Raw genomic sequence first — 11,936 nt, forward strand, 5'->3', positions numbered from 1 at the left:
CTGAGCCCGCCCGAGAAATCGGTGATTAACGGGACATCGTGATTGATTGATTGATTGATTGTGAGTTCTGGGTAATCAGTTCTGGATCCCAGTGGCCCACGGAGGTACCCTCACCCCTGCAGAGCCTGTGCCTAAGAGGAGAAACCGGTGGCCTAAATATGGGATGACCTCAGCCCTCCTCAGGGAACTGCCCGAGGCCCCGCCCAGTCAGATCCAGGCTGTCAGACAGAGCCATTTCCTCACTGCCAGTGCCGGAGCCTGCGGGGCTTCTCAGAGGCCTCTTTCCTGAACTGAGAGGCCTGTCAGCCTCAGAGCTCCTCAGAGCTCCACCCGTCCCCTCTGGAGTCTGGCCTAAGGAACAGCCCCCCACACACACACACCTCCTTTCTCTACCAGGGTAGAGTCACGAACTTGAACTTCCCCAGGGAAGAGGCCCATGGGCCAGGTCTGGCCTGTTTTCAGCTTCTTCCTGCTTATCCAGGTGGGCCAGGCTCCTGGTGGCGTTGGCAGGGTCCCTGCCCCCAGACCTAGGGATAGGTGCATAAAGGTGCCCAATGCAGGGAACTCCAGAGCTGCCCTAGGGGACTCCAGGGAGAGAAAGGCACAAAGTCTGTTTGGACAGTGAGCAGACATCCGCTGTGAGGTGCCTGAATCACTCACGGGCACAAGAGCCCAGGAATCTAGTGTCAGCCAAGGACAAGAATCAGAGGTCGGACCAGAGTGAGAGGACAGCGGGTAGGGTGTTTGCCTTGCACACGGCCGACCCAGGTTTGATCACTGACATCCCATATGGTCCTCCAAGCACCACCAGGAGTAATTTCTGAGTGCAAAGGCAGGAGTAACCCCTAAGCATTACCGAGCGTGACTCCCCAAAAGAAAAGCAAAATAAAATAAAAGAGAAGAAAAGAACCAGAGGGCCTGGTGTGTGGTCGGAGGTCTCCTGAGTAGGACTGGAGGCCCCTCCCACAGCTACCCTGAAAGCATCCCTCTTGTCCACAGCCTGAGGTCACCACTGACCCAATCTCTGAAGGCTGGGAACAGAGATGACTCACTTAGCCTTCGGAGATGCCTCAGCAGATGCTTGATTTCTTCAAAGATGAAATGGTGACGTTTGCTGAGGCCTGTGCCTCTGCACTGGCTACTGCTAATGGGGGTGTCTGGGCACAATATCCTACAGGGAACCCCAGGCTATACAACAGAGTCATGCCTGCCCCTACACACACACACACACACACACACACACACACACCCCACAGGGCAATACTCAGGTGAGTGAGAGTGCCCCCGCACTAAACATGAGCACAATTATTCCATAAAATAATTGAATTGCCTTTTCCTGAGGCCGATCAGCAAGTTCAGACATACTGGGGTGAGGGGTGGGGAGTAAAGCCCCCCCACACAACATGTTCAGGGCAGCTCTGGCCCAGCACAACAAGGCGCCCACCCAAGCTGAAAGGGACCCAACCGGGCTCCCGGGAGGAAGGTAGCACAAGCTGTGGCTATCACGGGCCGCAGGCAGGGCCCATGTCACTGCCCTGGGACAGGATGTCAGGAGAGCAGACGGGGAGGCAGGAAGGAGCTAGGGGCTCCAGGTCTCCTGGCGCCCGGCCTGATCACAGCACTGGGCTCCCGGCCACCCCGGGGCTGCCGAGCATCTCCTGGCATCTAGGGCAGAGAGGGTGGAGGGGGAGTGCGCACAGATTGCTGACAGGTGGTAAAGGGATTGAGGGACAGGGCCAAGCCGTCCTGGTGGGAGGAAAGCCATGCGGGTGATCAAGGTGAGTGGAGAGGGGGCCATCTAGTCCATCTCACCCAAGGGGAACTCTTTGAGAAGTCCATACAGAGGGGTATGTGCTGTCAAAACATGGGCTTGGGGCTGGAGCGATAGCACAGCGGGGAGGGCATTGGCCTTGCACGCGGCCAACCTGGGTTCGATTCCCAGCATCCCATATGGTCCTGAGTGCAGAACCAGGAGTAACCCCTAAGCATTGCTGGGTATGACCCAAAAAGCAAAAAGCAATATATATATATATATATATATATATATATATATATATATATATATATATATATGGGCTTGGGGCTGGAGTGATAGCATAGCCGGTAGGGTGTTTGCCTTGCACATGGCCAACCCAGGCTCGATTCCCAGCAACCCATATGGTCCCCCGAGCACCGCCAGGAGTAATTCCTGAGTGCATGAGCCAGGAGTAACCCCTGTGCATCGCTGGGTGTTACCCAAAAAGAAAAAAATTTAAAAACATGGACTTCCAGTTGGAGAGATAGTACAGCAGGTAGGGCACTTGCCTTGCATGTAATGGATCCCAGGTTCCATCCCCAACACTTCATTCGGTCCCCTGAGCCCTACTCAGATCACCCCTGAGGAGTGATCCCTGAACACAGACCCAGTGCTCACACCCTGAGCATTGCCATGTGTGGCCCCAAAACAACAACAATAAATCCATGTGCTTTGGTGCCTGAAGAGATAGAACAGGCAGTAAAGCACTTGCCTTGCCACCCACCAACCTTGTCACGTCCCTCAGCACCACATATCATCCCTGGAGTCACTCCTGGGAGCTAGGAATAGTCCCTGAGCAATGCTGAGTGTGGCCCCAGAGCCCCAAAACGAACAAGAAAAAAAAAAAGAAAGACAAAATAAGGCCATTAGCAACCCAGGAGTTGCTGCAAAGACAGTACCTGGGGTACCTATAGCACCCAGGGCAGTGGCTGTCAAAGGGTACTCCCTGGCCCGCTAGCGTCAGCCTCTCCCGGGAGCTTGTTAGAATCCGGGGCCTCATCCTAGACTTCCACATCACCCTCTGGGGCTCAGGGCCCGGACTCGACCCACCAGGCTCTCCAGGTGACTCTGTCACGCATTCGGGTCTGAGGACCACTACCTAACACCAGTGTGTGCGCCCTTCCCCTGGGCACACACGCTGGTCTCACCTGTAAAGGGGCCACAAAGTCACGCCTACGCCGGGGGGCTCAGGAGAGGACTGAATGAGGTGCCGCCAGCACAGTACTGAGCTCATGGCCCCTAGGAATCCCTCTCTGGGAGTCTCTTTGTATCCCCTCATCCGCAGAAGGACGTGAACCCAGAGTTCCGGGGTCGTCTCCACCCAGGCCCCTCACCCATCTGGTGGTTGGCGACACCTAGGCAGAGGGGGTCAGGGGAGAGGGGTAGAAGGGGTTCTGGGGGATGCTTCGGCGAACAGACTTGGAAGGGAAGCGGGGAGGCGATGTGCTGACTGGTGTGACCGCTGTCCTCCCACCCAGCACTGGTGCAGGGCATGCTCTGGTCTCCATGGTTACCGAGCAGCCTGGCCCAGGAGGCCTGCAAGGCAAACAGCAGGAACTGAGCCTGGTTGCCAAGTGTGGAAGGAGGCCTGGCTGAAGGGCCAGGGGAGGAAGGGGGGGCAGCTGCCGCACCCGAACCCAGCCCCCCTCCCCCCCAGCAGAAGGAGCCTCTACCTGGAAGTGAATTTCACAGGCCCCCAAGCCTCGGATGTATTCTTGGCACACGGCATTTCCAACAGTCGTTGCCATTTTCCTTCAAAGATGTCACTTTTCAGACGTTGTTTTCAATGTGGGCTATTTTGATCGGAAAGAGGCAACTGGATGTGAATCTGTCTTCAACACAAGCCGGTCCCCCATGCAGTGAGGAAGTTCTATGAGGAGTAACAGTTACAGCGCTATTGAGATAAAATTCCGCCCCAGAAAATGATGAATTTCCAGCAAACTGAAGGAAGGCAAGCATCTAGAGCTGAATCTTCTGTATCCACATCTGTATACCAATTGGAGGTTCAGCCCCGGCTTCCCAGTGGGACTCCCCCTTCAGAAACAGATGCCACCCAGGGGTGCGGGCATCACTCCATCCATACAATAGAAACCACTACTCAGAGAGAATTCGGGGGAGAAGATGCAGTTTGAGTGTAGACCCAGGATTCCAGTTTGCTTCATCCTACCTGTTTGTTTGGGTGGGGATTTGGTGGTGGTGTGGGGTGGGATTGAGGCCACACCCAGTGGTCCTCAGGGCTTACTCCTGGCTCTAAGCTCAGGGATCACTTCTGGTAGTGCCAGGGATCGAACCTGGGTTAGCCCACTCCCCAGTTTCTCCTGCCTCCACCAATTCCTCTCGGCCAGCCTGCACAGCTCTGAGAACTGTCGGGATCCTCACCCCACCTCCCACCCACACTGGCCCAAAGACTCAGAACAAACAAGGGTGAAACAGAACTCACAGGCGCCCTGCTGAGAAACCTGGCAGGGCTCCCTGACCACCACACTGCCCGTTCATTCGCCCTACCTGACACCACCCCTGGCCCCCAGGATTAGCGTCCCCTTCCTCTGATGCTCTTCAACCCCGCAGAGACCACTAGCCGCACGCAGCACGGAAGCCTCCATGTGGGAGTGGGGGCCTCAGGCACCCACGTCTAGAACCGCCCCCACAACCTGGCTCCCCAGGTGGTGAGAGTACAGCCGCGTCCCCTGCCAGGGGAAATGCAGGCTCTTTCTCTCAGCTCCACTCATGATGCAGGAAGCCTGAGTCCTTAGCCCAGCGCTCAAGACCACCATTTCCAACACCAAAGTCACCATAGGAAGAGATGGGCCCAGGAGGTAGGAGGGAATGCCAGGAGATGGTGGGCTTGGGGGTCCCGAACAACCCTCTCAGAATCTCACAAAAGCATGTCTTGCCTTGAGGGGACAAAGAGGGGAACTGAATGCTGGTGTCAGCCCCTCTGGCCCATCCTTGGGTCTCCTCCCACCCCCTCCACCCCCACCCACGGGTCTCAGGTTACAAATCTTTGCCCCCTAGAGAACTCAGCCCCGGGGGAAATGAGAAGGAAGCACAGTGCAATTCCCCGGCGCCCTCTCTCTCTGCAGCAAACCTAAGCTGGAGTGGGCAGGCGGAGAAGCACGGCTCTCTCTAGAACATTCTGGAATCAGAGTGATGCAGTATGTCCAGCCAGCAGTGGGCAGAGAGAGGAAATGCGGTGTCTGGCCGCTGGCCACCATTACCCTCTCCCACCATCCGCATCTCTGGCCCCATCCTGACCCCTGGTGGCTGCCCAGGGGATGGGCGGAAGATCGTCCCAAGCTTATCCCTGCCCTGTGGGGGCTAGGGAAGTTAGCTGGTCCCCTGAGAAAACCAAAGATGGGCTCCAGCCAGCAGGCCAGCAGGTCTCCCTGGAGTCCCTGAGAGGGCACTCTGTCAGCAGGGGCCTTTTCAGTGTGAGTCCTGCAGTTTACCAAACAAACGGATGTTAAGAAAGCACTTGGGGGGCCAAGGAAGACAGCTCAAAGGGCAGGGGTGGGGATAGAGCAGCTTCCATCCCTGGTACCATATACGGTTCCCCCCAACACCATGGAAGTGACCCACCCCACCGGCACCCAGCACCCTGGGGTCCCATAAAAAGATAAAGGTCTCTACACCTGTCAAATTGACAAAAGAGATGTTCGTATGAGTATGCATGTGTGCATGTATGTGTGTGCACGTGTGCACCATGCACGTGTATGCATGTATATGCATGTGTGCTGTGTGTGCACTGTGTTCGTGCACTGTTTGTATGTGTGTGCATATGTGCATGTGCGTGTGTGTGTATGTGTGTTTGTGTGTGTATGTGTGTGTGTGTGTGTGTGTGTGTGTGGTGCAGCTAGATGTTAGTGCAGGGAAGAGTGCAGTGCAGTACCTCACTCCCAATCAGGCACAGTTGGACAGAATATCAATGTGTGCCATTATTCTGGAATTGATTCCTACAAAACAAACCCAAAACCTTGGTGCTTCTCTCTTCTGACCCAGTAATTCACTTTTAAGAATCCAGCTTTGAGACATCAACAGACTGAAGTAACTCGGTAACCAGAATTTAAAATTAATGGAGGGCGAACAAGATTAGCTCCAGGTACTAAGTGTTGAAGTGAGTGATGGGTACATGGGTGTTTTATTGTTGTTTGTTTTGAGGCTACCCCTGGCAGTGTTCGACCTCAGCAGGACTCAGGGGGCCATGCAATGCTGGAAGTGAGCCCGGCCTCCGGCATGCAACACCGGCATCGGCTGCTGAACAATCTGGCCTACCACCATAGAAGTTCTTTATGTGACATTTTGATTTTGTCTATGCTTGAAATTTTTTGTCATAAAACATTTTAAGCATCAGAGATTCAATTTTATGTTAATTTTTAATAGCAAATGGCCTAAAAGTGCTATGTTAGGATGGCTAAATAATTATGCTTTTTTTTAAAAAAAAAAAAGTAGACTATGTAGTCATTAAAAATTCAAGAATGTTTTAATGACATAAAAATACTTGGGGTATATAGTGTAATGCAGAACTAATAGAATTTAAAATTGCATGTGCTACGTTTAATTTAATGTTAAATAAAAAGTACCTAGAAGACATGATGAGAATATACCAAAATGCTTATGCGGTGCAATTATGGTGATTTTTTTAATGTTGATATTGCACAGCATTTTCCTAATTCTACAGTAAGCATGTTTTGTTTTTACAAATGCCCCCCCCTGCAGAATATTTCATTTGTTGTAGTATGCTAAGTTGGGAGGCCGGAGAGAGAGTGGAGGGGGCAAGGTGCTCACGTTGAGTGCAGCCGGTGCCACCTGGATCCTCAGCAGCACACACGGTCCCCAAGCACATGGCCAGGAACAACCCGAGCACTAGCAGGTGTGTCCCCACCCCCCACCAAAAAAAAATCAACTATACTAATCAATCTACTAACTGGGGAGTCTGATACGCAACTCCAAGGACCGCCACGGATTAGCTGTGCAGTCTTGAGCCAATGAACTATTGGATTCCAGATTCCTCACTGGTAAAACTGATATGTCAACCTATTTCTCAGACCCCCGGTTATTGGACATATAATATACATGTCAAGCATACACCAAAGTGTGTGTGGGTGTGTGTATGCATATATGTGCAAATATATATTCATTATATATATTTATGTAATTTATATTTACATATATACATTAGATATATTTACATATATACATAAGCATCTAAGCTATAGTCAGATTCTCTCCTTTCCAGGGAATGAGGCAAAAGGCCCCCCAAATTTTTTTTATGTAGGAGTACTGCTATTTATTCAGCTATTGATTAAGCTGATTGAAGGCCTCCAAACTTATTATCTTATTATCCCATATGTTCCCCCATTTATTACAACCCCACCCTTTTTTTTTTCTGCTGTTGTTGCAATGACTGGAGATCCCTCACATGCTTGATTACAGTATTGGCCGGAGGTCCCACATTTCTTAGCTTCGAGACTTGCACACATAGCTGTCAAGGGTTGCACACCTGGCTGTGGCATATGCACAGGGTTAGCAGTGGCGCTGGCCCAAGGTCACTGGCCCAAGGGTGCTGGCACACCCTGGGCTGCAAGAGGACAGAGACTGCATGCTCTGCAGTGCCTGGGCTCACACTTGAGACCCCACACCTGCAAGGTTGGTGTTTTTGCCACTGAGAGAGAGTGGCACCCACCTGCACCTCACACTATGCAGACCTGAAGTTTCCCTCCCCTCTAAAGCACCAGTGTGGGGCTGGAGCGATAGCACAGCGGGTAGGGCATTTGCCTTGCACTTGGCAGACCTAGGTTCAATTCCCAGCATCCCATAAATAAATAAACAAACAAACAGAATAAAGCACCAGTGTGGGTCATATTGATAGATCACTGACCTCAGCCAACATAGAGAGACAGAGAAAAGTGAAGGAAATGGAGGCTTATTGGGGTGTGCCTCTGGGCGAAACTCCATGCACCTCTGATGAGGCCAGGGAAGAGCTACACCCTGGGAGAGACTAAGGGGGCGTTCAAGTTGTCTTGGGAGGGAAAAGGAGAGAAGGGAACAAAGACCAGGGGATCAGGTGTGTTTAGTCTGGCCTGTTATCACCGGGATGGGTGTGAGGAAGCATGGAATGCAGCCTGGCGGCTTCCTGTCCAGGTGGGCCAGAAGTCCTGTCTTCCGCTGCTGTGGGCAGGGTGATCTTTTATTTTTTAATTTATTTTGCTTTTCGGGTCACACCTAGCGATACACTAGGGTTACTCCTGGCTCTGCACTCAGGAATTACTCCTGGTGGTGCTCAGGGAACCATATGGGATGCTGGGGATCGAACCCAGCCAGCCGCGTGCAAGGCAAACCACCCTACCCGCTGTGCTATCACTCCAGCCCCACAGGGTGATCTTTGATTCTGGGAATGTCACTATTTCATCCATCCGCCACCATCCTGAGCAAACCTTGCACATATTATCCAGGATGTGCCGAAGCTTACCAAGCACAGAGCAGCGGCGTCAGGAATCCAATTCCAGAGCTCGGGAATGTGACCCGGGGTGAGAGCACCTCCTTTGCTTGCCTGGAGCCCACGTTTGATCTCTCACAGCCCCACGTCTCAGAGTTGCAACCGCACCTGCAACCCTGGGCACCGCAACAGTGACAACATAGGGAGGAAGGCAAGCAAGAGAGCGGGCAGAGTTGTGTCCATCTGCAAAAGACCCTCTGGGGCCTGGGCAGCTCGAGGTTAGGCTGGTTGGAAGGGCTGAGTGAACTGTGCCTGTTGAGCGCCCACCCAGATGCTGGCCCCTGGCCCCACACACAGCGCTGCTCCACTTCGTTTTCCCTTTTTTTTTTTTTTTTTTTGGCTTTTTGGGTCACACCCAGCTATGCTCAGGGGTTACTCCTGGCTCTGCACTCAGGAATTACTCCTGGCAGTGCTCAGGGGACCATACGGGATGGCAGGGATTGAACCCGGTTCAGCCACATGCAAGGCAAACGCCCTACCCGCTCACTCTGGCCCCCTCTCCTTTCTTTTTTCTTCTTTTTTTCACCACACTCGGCTGGTGCTCAGGGACCAACAGCAGCGCCGTGCTGAGGTTCCACTCAGGACAGTGGCTGCAGCTGCATGCTAGGCTAACATGCTGACCCTTGAGCTATCTCTCTGCCCTTGTGTTTAGTGGTAAAGTGAGGCCAAATCAACCAAAGAACCATAAAAGGGTCTCTGACCTCTAGGGAAGGATGACAGGACCTGTGGTGACAGACCAGAGAAAGGGCAGGCAGGCTGCCTCATTCAGGGAAATACAAGGGCCAGGGCTGTGCACCCCACAAATTCCAAAGCAGTTCTGACAGTGATCTGCAGGACTTAATCAGACTCCATGCCAGGGTTTTCTTAATTTTGGTTTATTTTAGTTTGGGGGCCATATGCAGCCCTGCTCGGGGCTTGGTCCTGACTCTATGCTCAGGGATCACTCCTTGCAAGACTCAGGGAACATTACGGAACACAGGGGATCGAACCTGAGTCAACCACATGCAACCTGGGCCACTCTCTCTCTGGTCAGTGTTTCCCAGAGTGGACGGATACCACCCCACAAGGGTGTTGGAACGTTGGGGGTGGGGAGGACCATAGTAACTTTGGAGCAATTGGGGGGCATTTTGCTTAAAGATCACTGAGTCATTTCCCTGAGAAGGGGACATTAGACCAAATGGGACCCTCTGTTGTACTCCCCAGATGCAACTTCGGTTTCAGCAGTGAGTGCCACTCTTAGCGGGGCACTCCCCCCTCCCACTGAGCTCTGCGCCTGGTCCCACAGAACAAGGCACGGGTTCCCCAGACCCACTGACTGGCTTTGCGGTCCTGGCCCCCCTTTTCCTGGGGCACCTGAGGGGACTAGTGTGACGAGACACTGCTTTTGAAGGAAGAGCTGAAGACCTTGGGGCAACAGAGCTTGTCCTGCCCAGAACTTCCTTTCTGATACGTCTCCACAAACAGCTTAGGGAGCCGCCCCAATTCCAACCCTCACAAACCTGCCTTTGCACCAGCTGCACTAAAACTGCTCGTCTGTGGTCTCCACTAGAAATCAAGATCCCTGCGGGCAGGACTATATTCCAGCTGCGTCTCTTGCAGCCTGTGGCATTCGATGCAGTGACCCAGTCATGTACGATAGAGATAAGGAGGGGCAGAAGGACCCCTCATCCTCCCACCCTCATCCCCCTGTCGCTCTTTCGGGGGACTCAGAGCTGTCCTCTTCAGCACGAAGCACTTAAATATGCTCCCTCCTCTGGAGGCTTAAAATTTGTTTCTCCTGATTTGAGCAATGGGACAGCTAACAAGGCGCTTACCTTGTACGTGGCTGAGCTGGGTTCAACGCCCAGCATTCATTTGGTTCCCTGAGCACCATCAGGAGTGACCCCTGAGCACAGAGCCAGGAGTAAGCCCTGAAGCATGGCAGGGCATGGTCCAACCACACACACACACACACACACACACACACACCAATGATTTCTCTAACCTCACCTGTCTCTTTGAAACTTTTTTTTTTTGCTTTTTGGGTCACACCTAGTGATGCTCAGGTGATGCTCAGGGGTTATTCCTGGCTCTGCACTCAGGAATTAACTCCTGGGGCAGTGCTTGGGGGACCATATGGGATGCCAGGGATCGAACCCACGTCAGCAGCGTGCAAGGCAAACACCCTACCCACTGTACTATCATTCCGACCCTCGATCTCACCTGTCTATTCAGGAAGCCACAAAGAAAGAGAAATTCCTGCTTATCCCAAACCTTGGCTTTGCTCAAGGATTCAAATGGAACTCCTAGATCTACAGAAGGTTCCCAAACACATGGAATGCTGGGAGGAATCACAGGGCCCCAGAGGTCTAAAGTTCTCATTCAAGCCCTGCCGCTTTGGTCTAGTGAGACACTGACCCCCTCGAGGCTCTGTTTTCTGGAGAGAGAGAGAGAGAGAGAGAAAATACGGTTCACTAGTTGACCATTTCCCTGCTGCCTGTCACTGGCTAGAAATTTCCTTCCTCACAAGCACAGGAGCAGGGAGGGAGCTAGAGGCAGCAGCTCAGCCCACTGAGGGGAGGACCCAGGGCTGTGTGTGCAGACAGACTCAGGCGGCCAACGGCCGGGTACAGCGTGCTCAAGGCCTACAAGCCCTGAAGGACGGGTGGAGGGTGTCCGGCCACAGTAATGGCCCACCCATTACTGTGCGTGGCTTTGACTCCCCAACCCTCAGGCACAACCCATTCCCCACTCAAAAGCAGCCTGTCCCGGGGAAGCTGGACCAAGAGGTGAGGTAGTGGGGAGAGCACTAGGGGGCATTTCGAGCTCCTTCACAAAGTGCTAGTGGGGGCGTCTCAGGGCCCCCTGCAGTGGTTCCTCAGAGAGGACAGAGACCTCTGTGCCCAGAAGCCTTGCTGCCTGCGCTGCAGGCAGGATGCGACTTCTCCCCAGGGTCTCTGGGCACCACTTCCGGCCCTGCCCCCTGGATTTGGGGGCCCATGCCAGCCCCTCCCTGTGCAGCGTCCCTCTCCCCCACCGCTGGCCTCTCCCTCCTTCAGTCTCCATATCTATTTCTCTCTGCCTCCTCCTCCTCCTCCTCCCCTGCTGCTCCCCTCCTCACCACCCCTCCCCAGTCCCAGAGAGGGGCTCCCAGCTCTCACCCCAGCACCTCTTCTTTTGTATTCTTCACTTCGCTCCCAGCCCCGCCAGCGTCTCTCCTCCCCCCACGCCGGCTCCGGCCTCCCCCAGCCTCCCCATCTTCGGCTCAGTCTCCTCCCCCTCGTTCCTCTCCCCTCCCCTCAGCCTCACCCCACTGCCTGCCTGCTTCTCTGGGTTTCATTCCATCCCGGGGGTCTCAGTACCTCTCCTGCCCCTCTCTCCTCGCCTCCTCCCTGCCGCAGGTGGAGCCCCAGACCTTCCCTGCCTGAGCCTCCCTCCCCTGCGCGCCCCCCTGTCGCCCATCACCACCCTATCTCCAGGCCCTCCTTCTCCCCAGCCTCTCCTCTGCTGGCTTCTCCCTGCCCCTTTAAATCTGCCAGGCCCTGCCTCCCCCGTGATGCTGGGATGGAGCAAACATTGATTTGTGCTGGGATGGAATCAGAATTTTGATTTTTCTCCTCCTCTCCCCACCATAAGCAGGGGGGGAAAAATAAAATAAAAATACCC

At 53.7% G+C, this 11,936-nt stretch overlaps 1 protein-coding gene across 6 annotated transcripts in view; it reads right to left on the bottom strand.

Moving 5' to 3' along the window:
• Nucleotides 1–11,509, bottom strand: part of LOC101557798 (dehydrogenase/reductase SDR family member 2, mitochondrial-like) — a 46,825-nt gene extending 35,316 nt beyond the window's left edge. For 2 of the 6 annotated variants that reach the window (XM_012932950.2, XM_055133987.1), the window contains exon 1: nucleotides 11,432–11,477. The gene's annotated coding sequence lies outside the window, so the exon portion shown is untranslated. Of the gene's footprint in view, nucleotides 1–3,468; nucleotides 3,890–8,264; nucleotides 10,250–10,493; nucleotides 10,708–11,431 lie in introns of those variants that run through there. The other 4 variants (XM_055133983.1, XM_055133986.1, XM_055133984.1 and 1 more) reach the window with 4 other exon arrangements.
• Nucleotides 11,510–11,936: the final 427 nt, after the last annotated feature.

This window comes from Sorex araneus, chromosome 3 (assembly GCF_027595985.1).
Source record: "Sorex araneus isolate mSorAra2 chromosome 3, mSorAra2.pri, whole genome shotgun sequence".
In the NCBI taxonomy this organism is placed as follows: domain Eukaryota; kingdom Metazoa; phylum Chordata; class Mammalia; order Eulipotyphla; family Soricidae; genus Sorex; species Sorex araneus.